The 14,464-nt window shown below is 31.9% G+C and overlaps 1 long non-coding RNA gene across 1 annotated transcript; it reads right to left on the bottom strand.

The window, feature by feature from the left end:
- Window positions 1-1,562: 1,562 nt before the first annotated feature.
- On the bottom strand, window positions 1,563-13,171 carry LOC143258186 (uncharacterized). Its single transcript, XR_013032180.1, has 3 exons — window positions 13,075-13,171; window positions 2,419-2,485; window positions 1,563-1,763 (listed from the first exon to the last, which is right to left on the bottom strand). It is a non-coding gene; the product is annotated as an uncharacterized LOC143258186 (long non-coding RNA).
- Window positions 13,172-14,464: the final 1,293 nt, after the last annotated feature.

The following is a 14,464-nucleotide window of genomic DNA, read 5'->3' as shown; positions in this document are numbered from 1 at the left end:
CTCACTCTATAATAAGTTTAGACGAGCAGGTATGCAAATGTATACTTGTGTTTCAAACAGATGGGTTTTAATGTATATGTTACCCATATTGTGTTCTTACTTACTTATGGAATCTTTTACACATTAGGGAATAGATTTAAGTCACCATGTTTCAAAACAACTTGGTCAGAAGTAGAAAATTAATATGATATAAAGTCCGTTAAAAGTTTTATTGTTAGTAATGGGTCAAAAGGGAAAGTCCTCATAGTTAGGAACGATAATTAAAGCTCTGTTTATGTGTCTAACTGGTTTTTTGTTTTGTTTTGTTTTTTGATCATTACGCATAATGTCCTTTGCATTTACAGTTTTGAATGTTATGTCTGAGTCATCTATCCGACGCATTAAATAGTTAGTTGTCCTTCTTGTACTTGAAACGAATATTGATTATACAGATGTTGTTAATATTTCAGTGATGCCTTATTTACTCATTATTACATACAATGAGCTGATTTTGTAAATCTTTATTGCAATGTAAGGTGAGGACGAAAAAAATGATTGATATCCCAACGTCAGATATTAACCACAAGTAGTCGCAAGTTCACTAACTTCGTATATCCAGGCACAACCTTATCAAAATAGCTTCTTACGTCACAGCCTAAGAGAAGGGACCTTTGAAAAGCTTCCTAAACTTGCAGTTAAATCTTTAAGAATTGATATAATTTTTTATCTGTATGAAAGTGACAGCATAAAAACCTTTGAAATAGGATAAGCTAGTTAAAGCTTATCCTATTGTTATTATGATTAATAAATACTCTCCTTGTCATCATTGTGACCTTATTCATTCAATTCTGAAGACTGCTTCTATTTTGTTGACTGTGTTTAAGAGATAGAAGGTAGATATAGCATTCAAAATGTATAAGCAAACAGTTCATAAATAAAATTATACCCTTGCTCTCCAACCAAGTATATAACAAGCGGATTGTCAGCTAACGTTTCATTTTATTATGCTGTTGTAGCAAGAAAAATGGAGATGATTATTCTGATATTTTTCAATTTCATATGCAAATAATGTGGTATGTACTGTCTTCCATTTCTAAACACGATGCAACATTTTGGATTTTATGATACCTAATGTTTATTGATTTGAAACAACATTTATGTATAGTTCCTGTTCACGAAAGTGACACTCACATAGCGTGAAACTTGTTCAAGTTTTCTATCTATAAATACCCTGAGTTGTTTTGACGAAATGAATTAGTAGATATACTGCCTGCATTTAAAGATATTCTAGTTTCTGTTGAAGTACTCAGAAGGTTTGGCCTCACATTATAACAACAAACATTATTTTCGATGATGAAACTTTTATCTGACATGCTTTGGTAATGATATCTTTCCTTGTTACACAGTATGTATAAATCCATGTCACCAATAAAACAGACCAACTTCATATTTCCACTTACATTTCCAAGCATGTAATTCAACATTAAATAACGGATTTTGACTCAACCATCAATATTATAATTATAAAGTTTGTACTATAATCCAAAACACATCATAGCCACCCCTGCATCATGTGATCAATTCTTATGATACCACACAACAGCCTTTAAAAACTCAACGCGAAGTATTTTGTGTAGATCAAATTGCACATCGACCTTTACCTGTTTCTGCACTATATATATTCAGTCTCCCCTGTAAAAGGGTGTAGGTCTTTTGATTTTCATTGTAAAATCAGATAACAGATTTGCCCAGGTGGACACAGCAGACAACCTGATCTGGCTTTGCTAGAAAAAAAACAGATACGTATATTTGTATTTGCTTTCAGACTTAACAATTATATTCGAGATTCACTAAAGGGTTGAAGAACTATTTTTGTCAAGATTATTTTCATTAAGTTTACAGTTAATTTTTTTGATAATTAAATAAAGATTAATGATCTAAATATATTTATATATATATGAGTATGTGTTTGTTTTATATCAGAACTTGTGTCGACATATGAGTGACATATTTCTGACTTCGTTCACGTGTACAAAACAGATCTTCTGATTTATACAAAGTATTACCAAGACATAAAGATATTTGAAGTGGGTTGCAACTTTGTATATAATAATATTTATGTGCATTACAAAAAATAATAGTTAGTTAATAAACATATATTTTTAAATGTCTTTTTGAAAAGATCGCCTCTGTAGCAAAAAAGACCAAAAAAACATTTAAAGTGTTGATAGTGACAAACAACAAAATATTTTTCAGAAAAGCTGATATTAATGCTAAAACTTTTATTAATAAAGCAGTAAACAACGTTTTCACCTTCTTAGGTCATCATCAGTTTTAAAGTTTTATCTGCCTCGTCAACTTTTTCAGAATGTTTATAACTAATAATGATAATTTAAGTTCTTTACAGCATAAAATTAAAACATTAGAACTATAACTGACCTTTCTTTCATATAAACGATGCTACAGCTCCAATTTTCTGGACAACATCACTTCAGCAAACAGCATGCTAAAGGAAAAATTGCAACCTTATGTAGAAAAGTATACTCGAGAAATAGGCCTATTTCTACCCTCGTTATTCGTTACCAAAATGATGCAGGTAGAGTTTATTCCTTTCCAAGGTTCAATTCAGTTATGATAAACTTTATGTTTGTGTGGATTTAACAATGTTTGGAAGTTTTATAAAACTTTCTTACATTTGAAATGTGAGCATATTACATGTTTCCTACAATCTTTATTGGAATTCATTTCTTTATAATTCTTCATATGTTCTGTTTCTATACAATTTTGGCAAAAACATAACATTTACTTTTGTTCTTCTGTTATTCCTGATCTAGAACTTTGAAAGTATCCAAGAATGGATTTTTCACTCTTTAAAAAAGGAGAGTTTTCTTCCAAGATAACAAAAAATTAGCAATTCAATTATGTATCACTTACAGGTGATCATTCTGGTTTGTATTAAAAGTTACTTTGAAAAACGTATCGCCCTATTGCCTTTGACCAGGGTATTGAAATCCCTGTAAAATTTATCAACAAAAAAATATGACCACGACAACGGCAGAATTCTCAGCCAGGCATTTGATTAAAATACAATGGGATTAGGTTTTGGCTGACACTACTGGTCTTTGCGATCAAAGCTAGACATATTACTCACCCTGCTATACAAAGGTTCAGTAAATCAAGGGCTGAACTATTTTATGAAGTGTTTCAGATAAGCAATGCCTGGAATGAATGAAATTAAGAGCAAAACGTCTAATACATGAATCTGAATGTCCCAGTCTTGGATACTTTCAAAGCTCTAGATTAGTAAAAACGGGAGAACGAAAGTATATTGATCTACTAGTTTAACTTTGTTTACTACCCTAAAGAATATGATGATCTATACAGTCATCTTAATATTTGTAAGACTGCCGAAACTGAGGGTATGGCTATCAACGTAAACAATACGTGACAACTGCATGTTAATAAAAAATACCCTGCAATGATAAGAGAAGGGGAATACTTTGTAATAAATTCATTGATATTCTACTCAGCAATACAATTATGGAGAAATTTCTGGTGTGTGATAAATACTTTTACCTGTTCACCTTATTAATGATAGTTACCATGATAAACCAGTAGGAATTTCTTACTTTGTTAGAGTAAAATATATCAGTGATGGACACTTTTAAAAAAAAACAGTTTTAGAAAAGAAAAGTGATGCACGCACCAAATTTTTATGTTATGATAGATTCTGGAGCAAAGTACAAAGTGTAACAGCATGTTGTATGTGGTCTTCATAGACTTCAAAAAGGACTTCGACAGTCCACAGAGAGAGCCTTTGTGGAGAATCCTAAAACTTTATGGGATCCGATAAATGATGATCAATTTTGAACAAATAACATACTTAATGTAACTATGTAACATCACTATGTAACTCTGAGTTTGGGATAAGGTTTCATCAATCGCAAACAAATTTGAAACTTTTTAGATGACAGTTAAAATCTTTAGAATAATTTTCACGTCAATTTAGACATTTACAACTTTTTAAAAATAGATACTGGTCTCCATTTAATTATACTGATGAATACAAATTGTATCAACTGGCACTTTAAACGATTATCGATGTTTATAAAAGAAACCTATGAATTACGAAGTTATTCTGATACAAATGTAGTGTTGTCTGAATAAAGGTAGTCAGTCAATTTGCAGTGTCTTATAGTTAGTGATCAACGGTGGATTATCAACACAACATAGCAATAAAAATTTCTAAAATCAGCTTACGTTTAATACAATGATGTGTAAATAAGGCATCACTGAATATCAATATGAAACCGAATAATCAGTTCTCGTTTCAGGTTAAAGTTTACGTTATCAAGATCCTATGTTATCAGATAAGCCTGTTATATGGTTTCTTGTAACTGTTGAGGTTTACCTCCGTGATGACACAAATGTTTGGTAACCCGAGATTTCGCTGCAACACGCTTTCTTTTTGTTCAATCTTGAGTTGAAACAGAGTCAGAGTGTGTGTGTGTGTTTTCTATTACCAAAGTTACATCGAGCTATCTGTTCAGCCCACCGAGGGGAATCGAATCCCTCATTTTAGCGTTGTAAATCCGTAGACATACCGCTGTACTAGCGGAGGCCAGAGTCAGCAAAACGCACCAATGAACATCTGGGTTTCTCAATAATCTAATGGACGTCCACAAAAAAATTGCCTCTCGTAATTTTTAATTTCAGCCAAAACATTTTGTTTTATTTTAATAACTCTAAACACTATTGTAAATGCACACTATGCCACGCCTGACACAACGTATTTTTTTAAAAAACAACAACAGTGTTTCTCTGTTAAGCAGTTATTCATTTTTTCACCACATAGAAACTTTGTACACACAGTAAGAACATTCTTTCCTGATTTTGAAGAACAAACTGCTCGCACTTGGGTTTTTATTGATCATATTATTGTCTTGATACCGTTAGCAGTTCAATACCTGTGTTTTGTTTTAAGACAAAATGTGTTATGTTCATTATTGAAATGCTGCTTTCTATAAATAATTGAGTTGAGTCATTTATCATTAATTTATAACAAATAGAGAAAGCCATCTTAAATATGTTACATTATCTTCTGTGTTTTATGTAACTTTTTAAGAAAAGGACTTTTATAATTACGTTTATATGTTACTACCTTCTTCCCTATAGTGTATTGTTTAATATGTTTTCAAGTCACTGTTGTCCTGAAAATGGTGACGTCATTTTGTTTTGTACGTCGTATACACAAATGTAGAAGAACGTTATTGGTTGACTTTTTTTGTTCAATTTGTTTTATTTATGTTCTAACATGTAACATCTAAGTGACGTAACATTTAAAGATACTGAATTCTTTTAATCACAAATATATGTTACTACCACCATTCCTTTCGTAAATTGATTAAAATGTTTTATGTCACTGTCTTATCGAAGGATCCGGCATGGCCAAGCGTGTTAAGGCGTGCGACTCGTAATTTGAGGGTTGCGGGTTCGCATCCTGGTCGCGCCAAACATGCTCGTCCTCCCAGCCATGGGGGCGTATAATGTGACGGTCAATCCCACTTTTCGTTGGTAAAAGAGTAGCCCAAGAGTTGGCGGTGGGTGGTGATGACTAGCTGCCTTCCCTCTAGTCTTGCACTGCTAAATTAGGGACGGCTAGTACAGATAGCCCTCGAGTAGCTTTGTGGGAAATTTCAAAACAAACAAAACAAAGTCTTATCGAAAAATGGTTACGTCACTTTTAATTACGTAATAACACCTAACGAGAGAGAATAGCTCTCAACGTACACGGCATGTAACATACAAGTTAGTTTTGGAAGCCATCTGTTTTGAAACACGGGTCTTACATTTGTATACCTGTACATTTGAACTTACTATACAATGACTATGTGCACAATTAGGTTACGTGTGACGGTTAAAACTTATTGAAATAACTTTTACTATTTTGCCATAATTTTTACACAAGGAAGAAATAATGAAGATTAGACTCTAAGGAAATATCATTGTTATCAGTGGTTGAAAGTAATTCATCAAAAAAAAATAAAACCTACAAATATTATCTTTGGAACTCGATTTTTGACAATTTCTACTTCACTAATTTCACAAAGTTAATAAATATTTATTGTTTACTGTAATTTAGTATATATATATTAAAATTTTACTTTTTTTAGGTACCGCATTACTATTAAACTTTTTTTTTTACATATCAGTTGACTAATCTTTCTTTATATCATTGCCGGCTGATTATAATGGCAGGTAATTGTTTTTGTTATGTTGTATAAAGTTTCAGTTCCTAAGTTACTTTTACATTCACACATTACATTTTCCTATATTTTGTAGTTTATTCAAACCGAGCCTATTATTTTAACACTCCTAAGAAAGCCCCTGATTCTATCCAATGCTATTATATTGTTTATTTTGTTTTACTAATTGCAAAGTTCCTTCTATCAAGGTGAAAAAGTCGCGAAATCGAGGTTTTAGACATGAAGAGAATGCAGGTCCGGAGTAGATAGGCTGAGGTCGATAGTGGGGAGTTGAATGGTGTCTTGACTTTAGTGGACAGGAAGGGAGTAGGGTCCTGAAGGTGAGTGGTTTGTTGTGCGGCAACCGTGATTGTAGGTTAGGATGGGAGTTGACAGAGACACTGGGCTTAGTTTTAATTTTAACACGACGAGTGAATTGTCGAGAGACACGTGGTGACGAGGCAGACGCTAACACAAGCGTACCGGGACAGCTGTGCAGAGATAACGTGTATTTGTTTGTCCATGAAACAATGATGTCAGTTGGAGGTAGTAATCACGGAGGATTGGAGCAGAGACATACAGACTAAATGTTTCAGTACATTTCTGAGAGACAGAACTGGAGTTAAAGAAATTAAAACTTACTAAGGTTAAAATTGTGATATGATTAGAGAGAGTCTAAAGGTTGTTGTTTTGAATTAAGCACAAAGCTACAAAATGGGCTATCTGTGCTCTGCTTACCACGGGTATCGAAACCCGAATTTTAACGTTGTAAGTCCGCACATACCGCTGAGCCACTGGGGGGCGAGTCTAATGGACTTACAATCCCATACACACTTGTTTATGAAGAATTTGTATGTTAATATCTGTGTTCATAAGGTGTATAATTACATACATGAATTTAATAACAATAACTGATAAAAACAATTCTACAAGTCTATTAAGTTGTTAGGTGTAAACATTCATATTATACAATACACTTGTCAATACTGAATGACGAGAAACCCACTTGAAATATAAATGTACCTCAGAATGGCTGGTATAGGTATTAATACTTTTATTGATAAGGAGAAAACAACGTCTCGATTTTCCTAGGTCATCTTCAAATTAAGAAAAAAAAGAGTTTGCAAGTGACCGTGGCCGGACATATATTTTAGGGACGAGAGTATAAGTGGGTACGGGATTGCAGGAAGCGTTGCATTTGAATGATAGGTTATTAATCAGCATAGTTATAAAGATGTTTTTTTTATATTGGTTTAATGTTGGTTTTAGTTGCTGTATAAGTAGGGCTTCTTTGATTTTGCGTTTTAGTGTTAAGGTGTTTCTTTGTGTTATTTGAATATAGTTTTCATTTACTCTGCTTGTTTTTCCAATATAGAAGTCGTGGCAGTTGTTGCATTTTATTTTATAAATTATATTGGTATTGTGTTTGTCGGTGTAGTTATTACATAGTATGGAGTTTAGTTTTGTACCTGGTTTTTCAATAAATTTGGTATTTACTGGAATGTTGTGTTTTGTTATAAGTTTTTTCCAAACGTTGGTTATTTTTTCGCTGATGACGGGAACATATGGTATGCAGCAGTATAAGGTTTTGTGGTTTGTTGTATCTTGGGATTTATTGTTGTTTGTTTCTTATTGGTCTAAGTATGTGCGTATAATTTTTTTCCACAGCTTTTTGAGAAAATTTGTTGATGTTGATGAAGTGTTGTTTTATTTTGTTGATTTCGTCGTTAATTTATCTGGTGAGTATAGTTTTGTGGCTGTATTTATTCGTTTTTTTTTTAATATGTGGTGTTTTTGTTTTGTTTCATGTGCTGAGTATAATGTATAATCCAGTATGGGTGATCTTTCGGTAGATTTCTATTTCAAATTGTGTATAAGTTCTAGCGATTTTGAGATTAAGAAATGCTATTTGGTTAGATTTTCCTGTTCACAGGTAAACTTAATGTTGGGGTGTATCGAGTGAACATGATTGAAAAAACTAAGTGTGTGTTCCGCAGCTGTGAATTCAGCAATTGTATCGTCAACATACCTGTACCAGAATAGTAGTGGGTGTAATGTTGAATTGATCACTTGAGATTCAATCCGTGTCTTTAAAATGTTGGCTGGAACTGGTGACACGAGATTACTGATACTTAGGCCATTTATTTGTAAGTTGTTTTGGTTATTAAACATAAAGTTAGTTATCGTGGTAGTAAATTCTATAAGGGTTGCTAATTTGTTGCTGAAGATGAATATTCATGGGTCGGGGTCTTGTATGTAAAGTTCTAAAGCTATCTTGCAGAGGGAGATTACATCAAAACTGGCCACTAATGCTTTTTGATTTAGCTGATTAATAATATATTTAAAGTTAAAAAAGATTTTGGAAAAAAAGCCACCTGATGTTACATATTTAGAAGATACCCACGCTATATATTTACCTAGGTTTTAGTTAAACGATTCATAGGTAGACATTATGAGTCATAGTAGACAACCGGGTTTGTGAGGTTTGGGAGTGCCGTATAGTTGTGGTGTGCATAAGTCGGTCTTTCGTAAGTAAGAATAAATGTTTTCTGAGATTGTGTTGGATGTTTCATTTCTAGTAGTATTTTGTTAAATTGGTTTTCATGTATGTTTCTTGGAGTTGAGTTTAGTAGTTTAAATTCTTTGTATCTGATAAAATGTTGTTCAATTTTTGAGTGTGTCTATTTATGTTTATTGTAAGTATAGCATTGCTGCAGCAGGCCAGTTCAACGAGACATTTATGGACTCATACAATGCAACATCAATCAACTCAGTAGTAAGAACAACAAGGAAAAGAAGGTCCACCACAACAAGAAACTCGATAAATTATGGTGTCAACAACAAAAACAACGCCAACACGACGAACAAACCTCAGAATTAACAGATTCGACCGAAAAATAAGTAATGAAGAAATACATCTACACAACAGAGGACACAACTTCGCAGTGACAGCTACAAATATTCCATCCATCGAAATGAAAGCCTGCCTGGAAGATCTAGCTAGAAAATTGGTGATCCACTCTACTGAAACTGAAAACAACCGAAAACAAGCACCAGAAAAAAGACAAATTTACAACAATTCCACTATCAACTAACAATCTAGCTTTCCAGGTAGAACTGAAAACATCTATTTCCTCAAAACACCTCAAAACATTATCTGAAACAACCTTTTCAAAGAAATTTCAAACAAAATTATCAATATACTTTCACAGAAAAGAAAACTAAAAAACATCACAGAAAAAGATATTAAAACAAGACAGCAACATCAAAATTCTAAAAGCAGATAAAGGTAGATACGTAATTATTAACTGTGTTTGGTAAATAATTCGTTTGATATTCGAAAAGTTTGAAAGTAACATTTTTTATTCCTGTAGTTTTCAAAATTTAATATATTCGACATTGGTTATAGCGACTGATAGTTTTAGATAGTTTTAGGAAAGTTGTTTGTAAATATAATCATATACGCCCCTGTTTACTTAGTTTTGAAAGTATAGCACCTGTGCGCATATATAAAAGATAACAAATATATATATGTAAAAACGGCTCGTTTGGGTTGAAAAACTATTTTACTTTATAGAGAGAACATTGTTTCGACCTTCTTCGGTCATCGTCATCGTTCTCAACCCAAATTAGCCGTTTTTACACATATATATTTTAATCTACAAGTATGTTTTCCGACATCACTGAAAAGAAAACAAAGTGTTATACGAATACTCTCAAATTGACATTTTTTGTGCAAATTGGTCCAACTAAAGAATTGATCTTAAACTAATAATTTTATATTTCTGTTTCTGAAACTAATAAAATATACAACATAATTCTTGAATATTACATTTTAAAATCCATCCGTATTGTCAATTGATCCAACGTCCAAAGTTCTAAGGACTAATGGAGTTTAAATCAATTATTCTGAGTTTTTCGCGAAAAACATAGAAAATGTGATTGTAAGTGTAATATTTTTCCACACTTTTTTACCAAACCAAATGAACTTAGACTAAATAAAAAATACCTCCTAAGAGTAATAATAGAAATGTAACTCCAACATTTAAAACCGGTTGAGGTCTTCAAGAAATATCAAAAGAAAAGAAGTGGTAGAAGCAATTACTCGTTCTTGGTTATTAGTTATTGTACCAGTGATGATGAAGAAGAAAGGCAAACCACTAGGTTTTGTATAAACTACCAGAAGATGATTCAAATCAGAAAAAAGATGTTTACCCTATGTCAAGTATTTATTCTATTTTGAATGTTTTAAATGTATGGAAATGTTTTTCAACATTGAATTTTAAGAATGGATATATGCAAATACAAGTCAACGAAACAAGTAGAGAGAAGATAGCGTTTATGGTAAAATAATAGTTTATGACAATTTGTTGTAATACCATTTGGATTGAACAGTTCGTTTGGTATATCTTATCGAATAACCGAATGTGGTTTCTTCAGTATATCCTGGAACACCATATTTATCTTGTGAATAATATACTAATATACTACTATCTAGCGAAACCACAGCCAAGGGAACGGGCTTGGAGAAATCAGCGGTGAATAACAAATATATTCTGCGAAATATATTTTGTCCAATATATTTCAAAGATGTTTACCTTTGAAAAACAGAGAACTGTTCAATTATTTCTTATGTTTCTTACAAATGGAAAGACAGTTGATAATTCTTATGAATGGTCTACATTGGTCGAGGAAAGAAAAGATTAAGGTCAATCCTAAGAAGTGTGGATTGTTATGACAATATATGAGTATCGTGGGACATATTTTCAGCAGAGTAAGACTGCCCAAACATCCATCATTATTGGTCTATACCGAAGAATTTGGGTGAAGTAAGAGTATTTCTGGAACTATGCTCTAACTGTCGTTGTTGTCTAAAAGCATTCTCTATCAAAGCTATTATCTATACAAACTATTTTCAAAACCCAAAAAAGTGTCGTTGGAGTGCTGATCGTAGAAAACCATTAATAAACTGGAAAAAGAAAAAAAGGAAAAGTTTCATCACAAGTTTAACGATGTTAGCTGAAGAAAGAGATTGTTGTATATATTGCAAAAATTTACGAAATGATACAAGTTGTTACTGTTAGTAGCTGTAAGTACAAAGGTTCACACTTCAGCTACATCATCTAGCATTGAATTGGTTTGCAAATTTTCATGTTTCAGAAGGCTATGTACTTAGCTTTCACAGTTCTTGTCCAGAAGCCTATGACATATTTATTTATGTGTAAATCGACAAACATTTTGTTAACTTTGATATATTGTGGCGTACTGGAATGTACAACACAGCCTGGTAGCAACAATAATCACATATAGAGTGGTTGATACTTTTGGGTATATCTATTTGCTATAAAGTAGAATTAATCTCTTTTTTAAAACATCATGTTATGTAAATATTCTTACAAAAAATAAAATACGTAATCTAAGTATCCATTCATTTGAAAACTAATACTTAAGTATTTTATTTCAACAATTAAATGCTTGTAACAAATATAACGAAAATGCAAAAAACTAATTTCGCATGGTTTTTACTTTATCTGCCAGAAGTTTTATGAAACAATGTATATTTCTGTATATACATGTAAAACTGAAAGTATAAATTATTGTTTAATAAATAATTGTTTAAAATTTCCGATTGGAAGAAAAATTAGTTCTTCAATTCAACTGTACAAACGTTTATCAGTGGTTATGTTATCACTCTGTTGTTAATCTAAGTACAAGTAACACTAGAATGTGGACTATTTTTATTTTTTCTTTAGCACTAAACTTTGTATAGTTCGAGTTCACCTTTGGTGTATTGGTTGAATTTGATGTTATAAATACCGAACTTTGTAATTAATGACTACACCCTATATTGTTCATTGAATAATATAGTTCCAAACTTATAAATCCTATAACGTTTAGTTATGTGTATTTCAAAGGCAGATCACACAATAAATGATCAAATCCTTTTATATTGGTTCCCACCAAGGAAGAATTAGCTTTAACTCCTTTCTTTTTGAATATTGAAGAGACACTCTTTATGAATCCTAGAAATATTTAACCTGTTTTTATGGGTAAGATACACGGTTCTGTAAACTTACTTGATATTTCTTAAATTAAATTAATCACAACTAGCTTTTTCTTGCTAATACTTTATTTTTCATTTAATTCAAAATCATTTATTCTTTTAGGTATTATTCATTTTTTTCTTGGGTACAATTGTTTCGGTTTTATTTTTAAATATAACACACTACATCTAGGAATTGTTGTTTGAAATCAATGACAATTATTTCAGACTCACATGGTTTGTTTCGAATTTCTCGCAAAGCTACAAGAAGGCTCTTTGTGCTAGGCGTTCTTAATTTAGCAGTGTAAGACAAAAGAGAAGTAAACTACTCATTACCATCCACCATCACCTTTTCAGCTACTTTTATACCAACGAAGAATGTATTTAATCGTGACATTCTATCATGTCCAAAAGGACGAGCATGTTTGGTATGACGGGGATTCGAACGCGCAACCCTCAGATGAAGAGTCGTGCGCCTAAGGCGCCTGATCCAGAAAGTACATGGAATAACACTTTTACATTACTTAAGTTAACGTTCTTAGAAAGTACCATTTAAGGCTTAATTATTTATTTGTGGTTCGGAGTAAATGAAAAACTTAGTTTTCAACTGTTTTCATTGAAATATTTCTTAACCTCAAGAAAACCCTTTCAAGTGTTTACAATAGCTTTATATGTACAAACATCATTTGTTTTTCTTTTACGAAATTTACGGAACTTGGAAATTTTAAATATTGAAATTGGCTAAATAATATTTCAGTTAATAAATTGGAACAAGGTATTTTAAAGACAAAAATATATCTCGTTTACCTTTGTGTTTAATCTACTACTATCTTGTTGTTTCTTGATGAGTAGAAACCCACTTCAACTAAAACTGTATATAAGAACGGCTGGCACAGGTATTAACACTTTCATTGATAAGGAGAGAACTATGATTCAACCTTTCTTCTCAACAAAAGTGTTAATACCCATACCAGCCATTCTGAGAAGTATATATTCTTGTTTGTTTTATTGTTTCGAAACCTGGTTTATAGCGTTTTAAGTCCGCATAATTACGACTTTCCCAGCGTGGGTGCCCCCTCCAGTGGCAGAACTGTATGTCTTCAGACATACAATGCTAGAAACATATTTTCCCTGCCCGTGGTGAACAGAACACATATAGACCATTATTTAATTTTGTGCTAAATTGAAAATAATTATACCCACTTCATGGAGAAGAGTGTAATTTTTTTATTGTTTGTTACAATAATATATTTACATTACTATAAAACTTAAGGTCTTTAGAAGAATCACAAAAACATTCTAATCATCATGGTTATGAATAAATAAAGTTCTTAGGTTTCTTCTAATCGAAAATAAAAGATAAAATTACTTGATTTGAAGCAGGGAATCTAACTAATGCCATTCATAATCACTCATTTAGTATTAAATTAATTAATAAACCAATTTACTTTTCACTAACCAGTACACGTTCAATACTTTTAAAGTTCTTTAACAGTGATGAAATTGTGGAAAGTGTTCCCGCTTTGTTTCTGATAATTCAAGTGCTACTGGTGTAATTCTACTGATTGGGCTGTTTATGTACCAAGAACTACCAAGAGATTTAAATACAGTTAGAGAAATTTTATTAAAATAATTTTACAAATGATACTTTAGAATATAAAGTATATTTGCATTATATCACCTGAATAACTGTAACTTTTTACAGTTGACCTTTTTCATTAAAGCGAGCTGGGATTATTTTATACTGAATGGTAAGGTTTCTGTAGACGTATGCTGAATTTCAACCAAATTACACAAAAAAATTAAGATGCAACCACATTTCTCGAGATATGTCTTTTTAATAATGATATGCTCTCACTCTGTCTATGTTATATCGAAACTTGACAATTTAACTTCTGCTGGGAGACAGCAGATGAACACAAAACAAGATGATTGGCAAACATATTGACGTGAATAACCTGGAAAATATTTAACTCTTTCTTTTAAGCAAAATGTGGCAGTAAAAGCATTTATTATGTTTCTATTAGATTTTTTTAAACATTTCGCTACTGCTATCAATAACTTTTGGAATGAACGTAACAGTTTTGTAAAATAGTGGTAATTATCGCTACTATATGAGTTCCAGTTTTCCTCTATCTTCTCCAATGTTTTGTCTAATTTTGCTTAGACGTTCAGTGTTACTTTATTGTCCAATACA

Source organism: Tachypleus tridentatus, chromosome 7 (genome assembly GCF_004210375.1).
Source record: "Tachypleus tridentatus isolate NWPU-2018 chromosome 7, ASM421037v1, whole genome shotgun sequence".
NCBI classification, from domain to species: Eukaryota; Metazoa; Arthropoda; class Merostomata; order Xiphosura; family Limulidae; genus Tachypleus; species Tachypleus tridentatus.
Note: the sequence above shows the minus strand (reverse complement) of the source record. Positions and strands in the feature narration are given on the sequence as shown.